General features: G+C 45.1%; 1 pseudogene; it reads left to right on the top strand.

Moving 5' to 3' along the window:
* Positions 1-15,044, top strand: part of LOC115406295 (unconventional myosin-X-like) — a 39,646-nt pseudogene extending 24,602 nt beyond the window's left edge.
* Positions 15,045-16,430: the final 1,386 nt, after the last annotated feature.

The raw sequence follows: 16,430 nt of genomic DNA, 5'->3' as shown, positions 1-16,430 counted from the left end.
GCAGGAAGCAGACGAGCGCTGCCACATTTCAGACGTATTGATTTCAGCAGACGGTTCGGAGAGAAAAGAGCAAAGTTCAAGTTTGAACTGAAGAAGAACTAGAGAATGAGATCATGGTTGCGTCTCGCTTAATTGCAGATATTAATAAACTTATTAAGAAGGCATGTCGTCATTTAACCGCTAAATGTCCTGCTCAGGTTGGCCATCACGTCGCGTTTTCAATTACATTTAGCCTTCATGTCACTGAGTTTCCTTATTGAAAAAGACTGGGAGCTAATGGAATATCTCTGGAGCTATCAATTAGGTAACCAAACCAGTGTGAGATATGGGAATGTCACAAAAGGTCACTGTGTGAGTAATTAAATTGCGTGTGTTTTGTGTATGTGTGTGTGTGTGTGTTTCAGTGGCGAATCAGGAGCGGGAAAGACCGAGAGCACTAAACTACTGTTGCAGTTTCTGTCGGTGATGAGCCAGAAGTCAGCCGGAACCCCCCCTTCAGAGAAAACGACCCGCGTGGAGCAGGCCATCGTCCAGAGCAGGTACACCAGTCGCTCTCTGTGACGATCAATCACAATTATCTTTAAGATGTGACAAACTTTTTCACCTCAATTTGACATCTCAATATTTTATGGCGACCCAGCATATGATCATTGTTGGGTTTTTTTTGTAAATATGTGTGAAAATATGCAGAGGACAATCCGTTCTCCTCTTACGTATGCTAGATAAGGCCGAAAGACCTAAGAATACATTATAATGGGGCAAGTTGAGATCTTCAGAAACCAATAAAATCAGAGAGAAGAGGCAGACAGGACATAATAAAATGAGGATAGCAATGAAGAAAAAGGCAGTGCTGCTGTTGTTGTTGAGTGTAGTGGGAGTTGCTGTGTTGCGTTGTGTTGCGTTTTTAGCAACGGAAGCCAGCAGGAGATGTTTTGAGAGGTGGATGTTTTTTCATATCATTTCTGAAATGCACTTGCACTCCTTCACCACAGTGCTGGTCAATAATGAAATCTACAGTGTGTTTATTTTGTAGTACCATTACTGTTAACTTGTAGTGTTTTTTCCTTCCTTGCAGTCCCATCATGGAAGCATTTGGAAACGCAAAGACTGTTTACAACAACAACTCCAGTCGCTTCGGGAAGTTCATCCAGCTTCACTTCTCTGAGGGTGGAAACATCCAAGGAGGCTGTGTCATTGATTGTATCCTTACTGTCGTACGCTTTGCATGAGATGTGTGCACAGACTTTTACCGTGGTCAGATACACATTCAGCTTTAAAGTGTGTTTAAACAGTATTTTAGTGCAGATCAGGAAAAAGATGTGATTTTATTGTTTCCTTGACTCTCTGCCTGTCAGATTTACTGGAAAAGGTAAGCATGTCTGAGACTTGACTAGTTAAATTGATCAGGACTGATGTGACAGACTGCCACTGGGAATCATGAGCAGATGTTAAAACTGGGCTTTGGTGCATTGATTTTCCTGCAGAATCGAGTGGTTCGACAAAACCCCGGAGAACGCAACTACCACATCTTCTACGCTCTGCTGGCGGGAGCGAGTAAAGAGCATAAAAGTATTGACAAACTCTTTCAGTTTCAGCAAAACTTCTCTGTAAACACCCAACAGTATTCCCACATGTTTACAGTTTCAGCTGTACAGTATTTTAATAGTGACTCAGAGTAGTTTTTCTTAAATGTTGTCATAAAAGCATTTATAAATGTATCTTTACCTTGTTTCATGAGTCTAAATCATGATATTATATCTATATCCTCTATCAGGTCAGTACTTCCTGGAGGATCCAGCTGAATCTTTCCACTACCTCAGTCAATCAGGATGTCTGAAGGACAAGAGTCTGAATGACAAAGAACTGTTTAACAGTGTGATGGTAAGTGTGATGTTCCTTTCCTTTAAAGTTAAAAAGAAAATCTATGAAATGCTCACAGATTATTAAAATCCTACAAGATTTGTAGAAACAGAACAATGAGAACGGGGTAATAGGAAAGCCAGAACGCAAAATGTGTAAAACCAGGGATGAGCCTGTTGCCATGTAACTGATAGGATTCATGTTCTGTGAGGCACTCAGTCGTGTTGCAGGCATTATTAAAACAGTAAATCTTTGCTTTGACCATATAAGAGGGTTTCGTGTCAAGAGCAAAGCAACTTTCCCTCAGAGATTTTTTTTTTCTCTATTTATCGAACCTGTTTGTCCAGACTCACTTGAGTGAACAAATCTTTACCTGCAAACATCTGAAAATAGAAGGACTTCATCACTTTTCCTGTGAATGTCTTTGTGCAGGAGGCGCTGAAGGTCTTGCAGTTTACAGAGGAGGAGATAAGAGACATGTTTAAGCTGCTGTCAGGAGTCTTACAGCTGGGAAACATCGAGTTCATGACTGCAGGAGGGGCTCAGATCACCACCAAGCAAGGTCAGTGTGCTGCTGTGACTGAAAAGCTGAGCTGGATGCACTGCAGAGGTGTGACCCTCTTTTTATTTTTTTCTGTCTGTGTTTCCAGTGGTCACTAACGCCAGTGAGCTATTAGGTCTGGATGTCTTCCAGCTCTCTGAAGTCCTGACTCAGCGCTCCATAATCCTCCGAGGGGAGGAAATCTGTTCCCCACTCACTATCGAGCAGGTCGGCATGCATGCATGTATATAAACACGGCTCCCGCCCTCACCCTCACACCGCCGTCCTGACTCCTCCTCCTCACTGTTGCAGGCGGTTGACTCCCGGGACTCCGTTGCAATGGCGTTGTATTCCCAGTGTTTCTCCTGGATCATCCTCAAGATCAACCAGAAAATCAAAGGAAAGGAGAACTTCAAATCTATCGGCATCCTTGATATCTTCGGCTTTGAGAACTTTGAGGTTTGATCTGTTTGGCAAATTAATTTTACACAGAAAACACGATTTCTCCTCTGATTCACAGTAATCCTTTAGCACTTCTAATATAAATGATTGTAGATTACATCAACATCAGCACACTAACAAAAACAGAACCATCCCCTGATAAGATGGACTAGATTTAAATAAGATAAGACAAGTGATGAACTGAGCAGAAAAGAAGACAAGTCGGTGATAACATGACAAGACATGAACCATCAGAGCACAAGGAACCATGACGGAAACACACTGGTTTAATAAACCATGAAGACACAAAGCAAGGCAAATTTACAAAGCAGAACAACAGCACTCTGACAGTATGTATTAAAGCATGCCTCTCTGACTGAAGGTGAATCGGTTCGAGCAGTTTAACATCAACTACGCCAATGAGAAGCTCCAGGAGTACTTCAACAAGCATATCTTCTCCCTGGAGCAGCTGGAGTACAACAGGTGACCAGATTTGGCATTAACACGGAGATGCTTCAGGTTGATGCAGTATTTTTCTTCTTTTTAAATTTGTTTTGGGGTATTTTTTACAGGGAAGGTGTTCAGTGGGATGCAATAGACTGGATGGATAACGCAGAGTGTCTCGACCTCATAGAGAAGGTGAGATATATTTGTGTTGTTAGTTGTGATGAAACGGTTTCTACAGTTGTAATGTACATATTGTTTTTTTGATTTTTTTTTAATGTGGCTGTGTGACCTATTTTAAAATAAGACCAGAAATGATACATCCATGAAACACAGCAGCAACTTTTCCCAGACATAACTGAGTTAATTTGAATGGAAATAAACACTGCAGAGCTTCCCTGTCAGTTAAAAGCCAATTTGGAAGTCTGCCTGAGATGAAGTCTGGATACTGATTTAATAATGGACTGATCACAACAGTTTATGATATGGATGCAATAAAGTCTTTTTCTCATGGCTTCTCTCTTAGAAACTGGGCTTGCTGGCGCTCGTGAATGAAGAGAGCCGCTTCCCCAAAGGCACAGACTTCACTCTGCTGGAGAAGCTGCACAGCAGACACTCTGTGAGTTATTTACATTCATTTTTTGCTTAATTTTGCTTTCACAAAGCAATGCTATATGTCACGATAAATATTCCTGTCTTTGGGATCTGCAGACAAACCCTTACTACGTCAAGCCCAGGCTGGCTGATCATCAGTTTGGCATCAAACATTATGCCGGAGAGGTGAGTTTTACAACTGAGACTCATGTCAACAAACTGTGTTCATTTAATGTGTGACATCTAAGAACTTTCTTTCTGTTTTACAGGTTCTGTATGACGTTCGAGGAATATTGGAGAAGAACAGAGACACTTTCAGAGATGACATCCTGAACATGCTCAAGGACAGCAGGTGCTTTATTTCATTTATAATGAATGATCAATGGAAAGCAAAAATGTGTTAAAGTGAAGCTTTACTTTTCGCTCTGAGATCATGACTAATGCGTTTCATCCTCCGTGCCTCTGACGCCAAACAGACTGGACTTCATCTATGACTTGTTTGAGAAGGTTGGCAGCAGAAACAACGAGGAGAAAATGGGAACGGCCCGACGCAAACCGACCGTGAGCTCCCAGTTCAGGGTGAGTGGAATGTGTCATTTACATTCAGTGAGTGTGTCATGAAAGAAATTATTAAAACTTACATACGGTTGACATGCAAGCATCCTAACAAGGTTTTATGGATTAGAGTTTTTAGTCAGTCGATCATTTTAATAGGTTAAAACAAGGTTTTTAGGTTTAAACATGAATGTTTTTGTCCTTAGGACTCTCTTCATGCTCTCATGGCGACCCTCAGTGTGTCCAATCCTTTCTTCATTCGCTGCATTAAGCCCAACATGGAGAAGGTCAGTGAGCTTCTCCTTTATTCATGGTTCTGAAGTTCATATTATTCTCTACATGCCGGAGCATAAATGTACATTATCTTGAAAACGATTAATGCTTTATACTTTTCTTGTAGAATCCAAACGTGTTTGACCCGGAGGTCGTCCTGAACCAGCTGAGGTATTCTGGGATGCTGGAGACAGTGAAGATCCGGCGCGCCGGGTTTCCCGTTCGCAGAACTTTCAAGGACTTCTTCTCTCGGTAAAATCCTTTAAATGTTCATTCAACTCAGTCATTTCAGTGTGTTGGTCTGTTATCTCACTCTTGATTGTGTCTCTGTGCCTAGGTACAAGATCATTCATAAAGAAAAAATCCCAACAGCTGGAGACGATAAGAAGAAGAGCACCGACCTGCTGACCAAGTACGATAAGACCAAGAAAGAGTGGCAGCTTGGAAAAACCAAGGTGAGATTTAACCGTCTCTGGGCTCAACCGCGGAAGATTCTCAGTCGTCTTCAGTGTTATTTAATACGTTCCATGAAATTATTGTAAGCTGTGCCTGTTCTTCCCTGTAGGTGTTCATGAAGGAGTCTTTGGAGCATCGTTTAGAGAAAGACCGCGACGAAGTCCGCCGGAAAGCCGCCATGATAATCCGGGCACACTTGCTTACTTTCTCTGCAAAGTAAGATCCAATATAAATCAGTATTTAACATATTTACAGAACCGTGACAATATATCCGCTTTTGCTACAGGAAACACTTCAAACGAGTGCGAATCAGCATCGTCACCCTGCAGAAGCACCTGCGGCGGCACATCCAGCGCAAACGCTTCACCAGGCAGCGCAAGGCCACGCTGGTGCTGCAGAAGCACCGGCGAGGGCAGGTGGCGCGCGCCCGCGTCCGAAAGCTCAGAGAGGAAAAGAAGAAGAAGGAGGAAGAGCAAAAGAAGAAAGAGCAGGATGAGAAGAAAACAGCCGGCGAGGAGAAGAAGGAAGACGAGGAAGGAGACGAGAAAAAAGAGAAATCGTCAGAGGCAAGTGCTGCTGGAAAGATAACCTGACTTCCTGTTTTACAACAATTGAATCAGTTTGTTAATATTTCAAAGCAAATGCTTGTGGATGAAATATTAATGTGATTCACTGATCCGGCCTCGTCCTGCTCTTGTTGTGACTCAAGGATGAAGCTCGCCAAATGGAGGAGATCCTGCAGCTAGAGCGCGAGATCGAGCGGCTGCAGAAGAAGAGGGAGGACGAAGTGTCGCAGCTCTGCGAGTCGTCCAAGCAGGAGCTGCAGCTGCGCCGCGACGCGGAGCTCAAGAGGATGAACAAGGAGGCGTCCCGCAAGGCCACCAAGGTCATCGACTTGCTGAACTTCAGCGGCGTGGATCCGTCGCTGGGAGCAGTTGGTGCCAAACCGGCAGCCGAGGCGAAAACTCCGAAAGGGGCGAGCAAGGCCAGAGGCGCGTCCAAAGAGGAGGACGTAGATGAGGGTTTCCACGCCGAGGAGGAGTGCATTCCTCTGCCGGACTTCCCTCCGCCCGCCGAGACGGACGCCCCGATGGATCAGGAAATATTCGCCCAGCTGCCTCCTCCTCCGCCTGCGTTTGCGGAGGGAACGGTGCCACCTGCACCTCCTCCTCCGCCCCCCCTGCCCGCGGACGGCGTGCCTGGAATCCCCCCTCCGCCTCCTCTCCCTCCACCTGGAGACGGTGCGGCCGTCCCCCCACCGCCCCCTCCTCCGCCACCTCCGCCTGCTCCCGGCGACAGCGAGAAGAAAGAGGAGGCGAAGCCGGAGGCGGAGAGGAAAGTCAGCATGGTGGAGAGCCTGGTGGACGGAGAGGAGCCCATCTACAGCATGCCGGCCGACACCGAGTCCGACTACGACCAGGAGGAGGAGGAGGGCTCCGTCACCGCGGGAGACGACAGCTCCGTGTCCGGGAGCAACCGCGGCAGCGCGGCGGTGACCGACGAGGAGCACCCGAGGAAGTCCACCTGCACCAACGCCAGCATCGAGTCCTACAGAGGCAGCTCCGACTCCGTGAGGACACACACTCACACGCATCCTCACACGCGTGCACGCAGATATGTATGAGCGGCCACACAGCCCTCCTTTCAACATTTCAGCATTCTGCTAAACCAGTAGTTTGAGCGTTTTGTCCTCACTTGCGTGCGACGGTAATAAACTGGAGCGGCTTTGTGCTCCTGCAGTACGCCGACAGCGACGACGAACACGACGGAATGATGGACACCGACGAGGAGGTGACCAACGGCAGAGTGACGCTGCTCAATGGAAACGGGCCACCGTATTTTCACGGTTACCTCTACATGAAGGGTGTGTAGGTTTCATCTGTGTATTAATATGGAGTGTATGATAATCCTAATTCCTTATTTACCTTCTTGCTCACTTTTTGCATCAAATCTATTGATGAAACTATCAAATATCACCTTTAGCTTCAGATATTCCAATCCATCTGTAAATCTGTTGTTCGGTGAAATTAAATAAATGACTAAAAGAGTAATCTGCCTTCCTCAGCTGGCCTGATGATCCCATGGAGAAGACGATGGTGTGTGCTGAAAGATGAGACCTTCATGTGGTTCCGGTCCAAACAGGAGTCTCTGAAGTCTGGCTGGCTCTACAAGAAGGGAGGAGGGCTCTCCACTCTCTCACGGAGGTTGTTGTAGTTTTTACTGAGTGAAGCGTGCATGCTAATGAAATGAAATCATTACATGCATGTTTACACGACTTCAGAATATTGTCATTTGCTAAAATCTAATATTTTTAAAAGTTCTTAGAGCTAAGAAAGCAAGAAGAACAAAAACAGGTTGCTCTCACTGTTACTTCAATGTGAATCACTTGATTGTCATACGAGTTGACTATAAATGAACACATCGGCTGACTTTGTCATGTGTTGTGTGTATTTCTCCTCATTTTAAACCTTGTACTCTGCAGAGCTGCTGAACTACAGCGTGGTATCCAAGCTGAAGTATTTTGGATTTCTAAATGCTTGACTGAGTTGCTAATCTACAAACCAAAACAAGTTATGCATGAGTTATTTTTAGGAAAGAGGAGACTTTTCTCTGTGTTGTAGGTGTACTGTAAGATTAAATAGTGAAAGAGGGCATTTTGGGCAAGAATTTGATGGGTTTTCTGTGGTTACATTAGCATACACAGTAGAATATGGTGGTTTTCATTGTTTTGCTGTGTCTGTTGTTGTGTCAGAAACTGGAAGATGCGCTGGTTCGTACTGAGAGACAGTAAACTGATGTACTATGACAACGACAGCGAGGAAAAACTGAAGGGAACCATCGACATCCGAGCGGCCAAGTAAGATGTCCAATGATCAGCTGCTCCATCAATAACGAGCGCCATCTTGTCCACCGCTTGACTGACTTCTGTGCGTCGTCGCCATGTGTCCTGTTTGTGGTTTTGCAGAGAGATTGTGGATAACCATGAGAAGGAGAACGCCCTGAACATCGTGACGGATGAGAGGACTTACCAGGTGTTTGCAGAGTCACCTGAGGATGCGAGGTACGCGACCAAAACGGCCGGGACAATGCAGAAAATACAAGCTAATTCTGTCTGTATTCTAACACGAGACTGTGTTTCTCTCTCTCTCTCTCTCACTGTGTTTGCAGTGGATGGTTTAATGTGCTCAGTAAAGTAAGAGTGTGCACGCCTGAGCAGCTGCTGGAGATGTCCCACGAGCAGGCCAACCCCAAAAACGCTGTGGTCAGTTTATATTCATCATGTGTTTGTAGTAACTGCAAAGCTGCATCAGTTGATGCCTCACATCTTTGTGTTCTTCTATTATTTCTTTTCAGGGAACTCTTGATGTGGGTCTGATTGACTCAGTTTGTGCATCAGACAATCCTGATCGGTAAGAATTTGATCCATCACGACAAATACAACGGCAAGGTTTAATTCACACAGTAAATTTTTCTTATAGTTTAGATGTGTTACACGTGACCTTTTCTTTATAATCGCATTTTATATGAGGTTTTAGCATCTCAGAATATCACAGTATTTTAGAAGATCATAGACTAAATTTCAAAAGTCAGATGTACAATATACAAAATAAAAACTTTGTGTATTTTTTTTTTTTTTAATTCAATGTAAACAGTGTTACTACAGCCTCCCATTTAGAATCATGAGAAAAGTGAAAAGATCAGTTTCTAAATGTTTTGGGGCATCAAATGTTTTCTCGTTTTTTTCTGATGAGCTAATGTTTTTCTTGAAAAAGTTGTGCTTTTAACATGATATTTATCATGTTTTTAATTGACATTTGACACTATCCCAACATTTTGTGAAGTTAGGACATTAAAAGAAATGATTTTATGGAGACTGAAAGTCTGAAATGACTGTAATTTCATACTTTTCATCTGAAAATACTGCATTTTGTTTGTGAGCAAAAAGGTAGAATAAATTCTGTGCAGATTCAAGGGAGTGAGTGAGAAATTAAACCAAAGCAACTTAATAATTTAGGAATCGATAAAAGATAATGACGCTCCAGAGCTGATGGTATACAATATTAAATATTTATATGGGAATTAGTTCATCTTTACTCTGCCAACATGTTTGACTCTTTTTAATGGATTTGAGCTGGTCTCATAAAACAGCTTCCTCTCTCCCTACTGAAAAAAAAAGAAGAAAGAAAGAAAGAAACAGAAATCGTTTGAAACACCAAAGTCAGAGTTTTCCTCTGTGTTTAAGTTCCTCACTTCACTGTTTCAGACCCAACTCTTTTGTCATCATCACGGCCAATCGAGTGATCCACTGCAACAGCGACACTCCGGAGGAGATGCACCACTGGATCAGTCTGCTGCAGAAGCCCAAAGGAGACGCCAGGATAGACGGACAGGAGTTCCTTGTTCGAGGTCAGATTCTATTATTTCTGCTGTGTGGAACAAACCAGGGCAAATCAGACACTTTCACTGACACCCTGCCGTCTTTCAGGCTGGCTGCAAAAGGAGATGAAGACGAACGCCAAGAGCACGTCTCTGAAGCTGAAGAAGCGCTGGTTTGTCTTGACCCACAACTCCCTGGATTACTACAAGAGCTCCGAGAAAAACTCCTCCAAGATGGGAACTCTGGTCCTCAACTCGCTCTGCTCCGTCATTCAGCCGGATGAACGGGTGCACAGGGAGACAGGTGGGCGCAGAGAAATGAAACGAAGAGGGGCAGAGGGTAGTCTTAATCAGGGATTATACATTAGGAGGTTAAACGCACGTGAAGGATTCCTGTTCTGTAATTAAATCTATCAAAATGTACAGGGTGACTGGGATTTATTGGTGTTATTAAAAGGAATTAGTTAGAAAAAAAAAACCTATTTATCTGCCAAGCGCGAAGATTATGTTATTTTTGGCTGAATGTAGATTGGATCCTGTTTTTGCAGGCTACTGGAACATCATCGTGTACGGGAGGAAGCACTCCTACCGCCTCTACACCAAGATGCTGAATGAGGCCATGCGGTGGACGGCTGCCATTCAGGGGGTCATCGACAGCAAGACCCCCATCGAAACGCCAACTCTGCAGCTCATCCGGGATATCAAGGTAAAACTCGGATAAAGGATCTGCAGTGTGCTATGAGGACAATTTGTTCACCCTCGTTGCGTCCTTTCAGGAGAACAGCGTGAACCCAGAAATCGTGGAGCAGATGTACAGGAGGAACCCCATCCTCAGATACACCCAGCATCCTCTGCACTCCCCTCTCCTGCCGCTCCCGTACGGAGAGGTCACCAGCTGTGAGGAAAACTCCCTTTACTCCTCTGAATTATGCAAGGCTTGTTTGAAAGCTGTGGCTCTCCTCAAACCAAACTTTTAATGCTCAGAAAGCCACTAGTAATCATGATCACTGGTATTTTGGGATACTGTCAGAAAATGTGGCCTTGTAGATTCCTCATTTCTTTCTCTTTTGCTCCAATTTGGTTCCAGTTGGCCTATTCACAGCTTTTTTTGGCATCTTCGCTGAGTATTCCTGTGTCTCATTGACCTTTCCTCCCTGTGGTTTTTGCTGCGGTGCAGTGCAAAGGCAGCAGGGTTACGCCAGTCTGCAAGATGAAGCGGTGAGAGTTTTTAACTCGCTGCAGGAGATGGAGACGCTGGCAGACACCGTGCCCATCATTCAGGGCATCCTGCAGACCTGCCAGGACCTGCGCCCTCTCAGGGATGAGGTACTCCCATCTTATTTAAAGCTGTTTCACAGCCAGAACTTGCATGCATTTTGCAGTTTGTTTTTTCTGTGACATTCCTGAAACCCGCCGTTTCCTCTCTGCAGGTTTATTGTCAGGTGATCAAGCAGACCAATCATGTGCCTCAGCCAAACAGCCCAGCCAATCGAGCGCACTGGCACCTGCTCACCTGCATGAGCTGCACCTTCCTCCCCAGCCGAGCCATCCTCAGATACCTCCGCTTCCACCTCAAGAGGTGACTGTCCGCGGCGTTTGTGGCGCTCTGTTGACGGAGTGTGAACACACACACACTCACTGTGTTGCCTGTGTTTGGTGCTTGCAGGGTGCGTGAGCGCTACCCCGGCACAGAAATTGAGCGCTACGCCAGTTTCATCGGGGAATCCCTGAAGAAGACCAAGACTCGTGAGTTTGTTCCCTCTCAGGAGGAGATCGCCGCCCTGCTGGTGAGGCAGGAGATGAGCACCACCGTGTACTGCCACGGAGGAGGCTCGTGCAAGATCTCCATCAACTCACACACCACAGCTGGAGAGGTACTCACACACACACACACACACACACACACACACCTATTCAGACTATGGATCTACTTCCCAAATTTGAAGCTTATTTACTTAAAAATAAAAATTAACTTAAATGAAAAGTGACTACAGCTCCTTTAATTCCTTTGTGTTATCATTAATATCCTTTAGTGACATAATTCACACATTTTTATATTTTTAAGGGAGATAACAATTACAGCAATGAGCTACATTTTTGTATTTCTACAAAGAGAAATGATAGAATAAAAGTAAATAATATTGATATTTACTCTTTATGGGAAATAAGTTCAGATATTGTGTCACTGATTACAACATATGGCTATGAAGAAAGCAATGTAGAGCCAATGTAGAAACGGACGTCTCATACCATAAAGTTCCACTTTGTGCAATGGTAAATAATCAGTGTTTTAATGTTGTTTCAGGTCGTGGAGAAGCTGATCCGAGGTTTAGCGATGGAGGAAAGCAAGAACCTGTTTTCTCTGTTTGAACACAACTCCTTCACAGACCGAGCTCTGGAGAGCCGGGTGATTGTGGCCGACGTCTTGGCCAAGTTTGAGAGGTCGGTTTGTTTTGCTTGAACCATGAATTTTGACTTCTAAAGGTGTCGGTGTGGCTGCTCACCCTAAGCTTGCTTCACCTGATATCCAGATTGGCGGGCAGTGAGGAAGAGGAGGAGGAAGGAGAGTGGAAACTGTACTTCAAGCTGTACTGCTTCTTGGACGTGGAGAGCATGCCCAAAGAGGGGGTGGAGTTTGCTTTCATGTTTGAGCAGGCAAGGCTCCCTCCACATTTCTTTTTCATAAAATGTCACAATATTGCTAATTTGTCTGTGCTCCTCGATCAATAAATGGATATTTATGCACACGCTTACATTCTCCCTCTCTTCCTCTCTGCCTCTCAGGCTCATGAGTCTTTGATAAGCGGTCACTTCCCAGCGTCCGAGGAGACTTTGCAGCATTTGGCCGCTTTGCGTCTTCAGTATCTCCACGGCGACGGAGCGGGCCGGGCCGGGTGGAGCCTGGGAAGCGTCTACCCGATCGGACGCCTCCGCAACCGCATCCTCCACTCCACCAAGCCGGGCGTGGGGGCGGCGGGAGGAGCCGGGGGAGCCGGAGGAGGAGGAGCCGCAGACGGGAAAGGCACAGCGGGGGGACAGGGCGGCATCGGGGCCGGCGCAGAGAAACGAAAGACTCCCAGCTTCCTGGACGGCACGCTCAGGAGAAGCTTCAAAACGGGTTCGCTCAAGAAGCAGAAGGTCAGTAGTGGAGAAAAAAAAAACAACACTAAACTTATAGTGCTGCAAGTAGGCAAAAATCTACTAATGAAATATGAATGAAATATAAAATATGTGTGTGTTGGTTGTAGATTTCTGTGTGATAAATCCAACAATGGCACTCCCAGTGCTAATCTCAGTATTTAGGAATAAGACAAAACAATAGCTCCAAAAAACGTCGGACTCATTTCAGCTGAATAACCACAATGTAGTTTGTTTATTAAGTTTTTAAAAGAAATGCAAAAATTATGTAAATAATCCTATTTACTTGAAAATTAGCATATGCCTCCTAGTGCAACATTTTAGTTTTTGTACATGAAGAAAGCAGAAGGGAATATTCAATGAAATGTTCCTAAAAATAGATTTTTTACTATCATGTAGTTTAAATCAAGTAAAAAACTAAACTTGTGACCAAAAGGTTTCAAGACTTAAGTGCATCTTTTCACTACAGGGGAACCGAGTCCACAGCCTCGAGACCACTGACAAAACCTGTCACTTGTTTAAAAATGTCATCATTCTTCAGTGCTCAGCGCATTATATTTTTGTCACATATGAACTATGTTCCCCTCTATAGTCATAAAAATGTAAATTATGATTGCCTAAAAAAATGTTTTTCGGATCCTTGTACGCTGTAAGTAGCAAGAACCTGATGAACAGACTGATTTTCACATTCCCAGACGTGACGCGTGAATTCAAGCTTCACTTCAAATTTTTTTCTAGATGAGTAATGTTTGTGTGGTTTGGAGAGTGAATTCAATTTGACTTTATTGAACCTGTTCGAAGTTGGTGGGCTGTTCAGCCTTCAGTGATTAAATCTGTAACTCTTCTAAAGGTGGAAAATGGATTCAGTGATTCCACCTGTAGTTCCCGTTTGTGACCAGGTGGGGGCACAACCTGAGCCTTGCTTTGCAACAGTGATTTACATGGACCTCTGTCCCTTTCAGTACAGTCACATCACACCACTGGGGCTTCCTGCAGACTGGATTTCTGTCAGTCGGAGCGACAGGCTGACTGATCGACTGGCGGGTTGTTTCAGGTGGAGGAGGAGCAGATGCTGGAGATGTGGGTGAAGGAGGAGACTTCAGCCACACGGACCAGCGTCCTGGAGAAGTGGACCCGCCTGCAGGGCATGCCGCAGCACCAGGCCATGCTCAAATACATGAGCATCATTAAGGAGTGGCCAGGATATGGATCGACCCTGTTTGATGTGGAGGTGGGGGAATTAAGAAGAGAGGGTGATGGATTTTAGTGATTTAAGTAGATTAACTGATTGATCAGTCTTTCATTTTCCCTCTGCAGTGCAAAGAGGGAGGCTTCCCTCATGACCTGTGGCTGAGTGTGAGTGCCGATAATGTGTCAGTGTACAAGCGCGGTGAACCCAAACCGCTGGAGACCTTCCAGTACGAACACATCACCTTCTTCGGGGCTTCGCAGCCCTGCACCTACAAGGTCATCGTGGACGAGAGAGAGATGTTCTTTGAGACTCCTCAGGTGACGTATATCAAATTAATAACGCGCGTTATGGATTTTACACGTCGCCGCCTGTGTTCCTGTCGCTGACGTGCCGCCGATGTGTTCCGCTCAGGTTGGAGAGATCACCAAGATCATGAGGGCTTACATCAACATGATGGTGAAGAAACGTTGCAGCATCATGTCTGTGACCAGCGTGGCGAGCTCCTGGGTGAGGTGATCGCCGCCAGCCAGCCAGCCAGCCAGAGCCTTCGGGTCATCCATCCAGCTCCATCAGACGCCTTGCACCCACGGCCCAATCAGCTGAATCCTCCAGGTTGGATCCAGAACGGTGGATGAGCATCATTAGCGAAAAAAGGGGAGGAGAATAAGTGGACACTGAAGCCAACCGCACACACTCCTCCGGCCCAGGTTCCAGTTGGGACGAGGGGACGAACGGGATCTATTTAGCATGACAAAGTAAACAGCCTGTGTTTTCTGGGCTGACCCATCAGATTCATAACCCCCCCCCCCCCAGCCGTAGTCCTGCATGTAGATGTTCAAGCACACTCCAAACTTCTCTCCGTTTCTCCTTCCCTGACAAACTCAGTAACAACAAGCACAACTCAGCCGCCCTGCCCCGCTCCGTCCCCGGTGGCTCCACCTCCACCACCTCCACCCTCCCGGTGCACTGCCAGACAGAAGAAAGCCACACTCTTTCAGTTGAATTTCTCTCACTCTTCCTCCAGTCTCTCTCTCTTTCTCTTCATGTTATCCTCACTCTTGTTGCATCTCTGTTTGCTGTTGGTATTAAGTTACGATGCTTAACTCTTGGTCTTGCTTGCTTTCTCTCTGTCTTTTTATCTGTGACATCCGCCGTATCGACGACGTCTTTGAGGAAAAAACGACCGGGTGACTCCTCCTCCATGTGGAGCTCACCCGCTCACTCGTCGGTGCCACCATGTGGCCACAAGAACAAGAAAATGGGCCAAAACTTAAATGATGTAAGAGGGAAGATTTTCTACTTTGTTGGCTCTCTGGTTGTGTTAAGTTTGACATGGAGAGTCTATGCATGGCTGATGGCCTCGACAAGAAAAATAGTATTATCCAAAATAGTATCTGATAAAAACATCTCCCTGTTTAGGTCTACATGAAACACCCTCTGCATAAATCTGTATATTCACATACATGTACACATATACTGAACAGACATGTAACGTTTTGTACTGTATATCGCACATTATAGTAGGAGTTATTGACAATTTTGGTGCACACTGCACTGTACAGTATATAAAGGCAATGTGACACCCTGTTGTGTAAAAATACATGCAAGTGAATGGAGTTTAAAAATGACCACTGTGTGTCTGGTGATGCCAATACTTTACATCATTCACTGGCCGTGCCATTAATGTGACTCACGGAAACGTAAGAATTAGTAAGAACACAGACCATGTTAAGAGTGGCTGCTATGGTGGTCATGTTTTCACAGCGTTTGGATGAATTGATCGTTGTTGTTGTTGTTGTTGTCGTCGTCATCGACTGGACAGCATCCACTGGAGCCATACGATACTGTATATCCCAGTCTGCTCAAGCTCTTCTCATTTTTTTACTTTATACCGGGGAGATCGGGAGACGTACGCAAAAAACATGCATACCAACTCCAGTTTTTTCTGTTTCCAGTCTGTTTATGAACGTGTGATTTTTTTTTTTTATTACTGATAGTACTATTATTACTGTATGAACCCCTTCCCCCACTATCTTAACCACCCTGAAGTGCTGTGTCTGGGTTGCTGCTGTGTGTGAGTGTGTGTGTATGTGTGTGTGTGTGTGTGTGTATCTATAGTGTAATATTGGAAATGGGAAATGAGAAAAGAGAAGTGATTTTACTGAGTGTATTCCTGAGAAATGAGATGTATTTACATGACTAACCTTTTGCAGAGAATGGTGTTGTAACTGTACGGTAAAGGAAAAAGCATGGGAATTTAAGGGAGGGTATGTAGTGATTTATTTATTATTGTACTGTATGTATTGCAAGGTCCGTTTGGGAAGATTGAACACGCACAGGAATTATTTTAATCTCGGTGTAAGAGAGGAGCAGATAAGACACTGTGACGACGCGGGCTCGGAAGTGGGTTAAACGCGCTCTTGGTTTGCTGGAAGCCATCACTGCTTTGCGTGCAATTCTGTGTCTTGGACTGAAAGTGAAGTGACTGTTTCGTCTGCGTCACCCGACACTGAGGACTGCTGCGAGACGGCAGCATCCATCACGTACAACACCTCCAGA

This window comes from Salarias fasciatus, chromosome 19 (assembly GCF_902148845.1).
Source record: "Salarias fasciatus chromosome 19, fSalaFa1.1, whole genome shotgun sequence".
Classification (NCBI taxonomy): Eukaryota; Metazoa; Chordata; class Actinopteri; order Blenniiformes; family Blenniidae; genus Salarias; species Salarias fasciatus.
The sequence above is the reverse complement of the archived record's forward strand: the minus strand, read 5'-3'. Positions and strand labels throughout refer to the sequence as shown.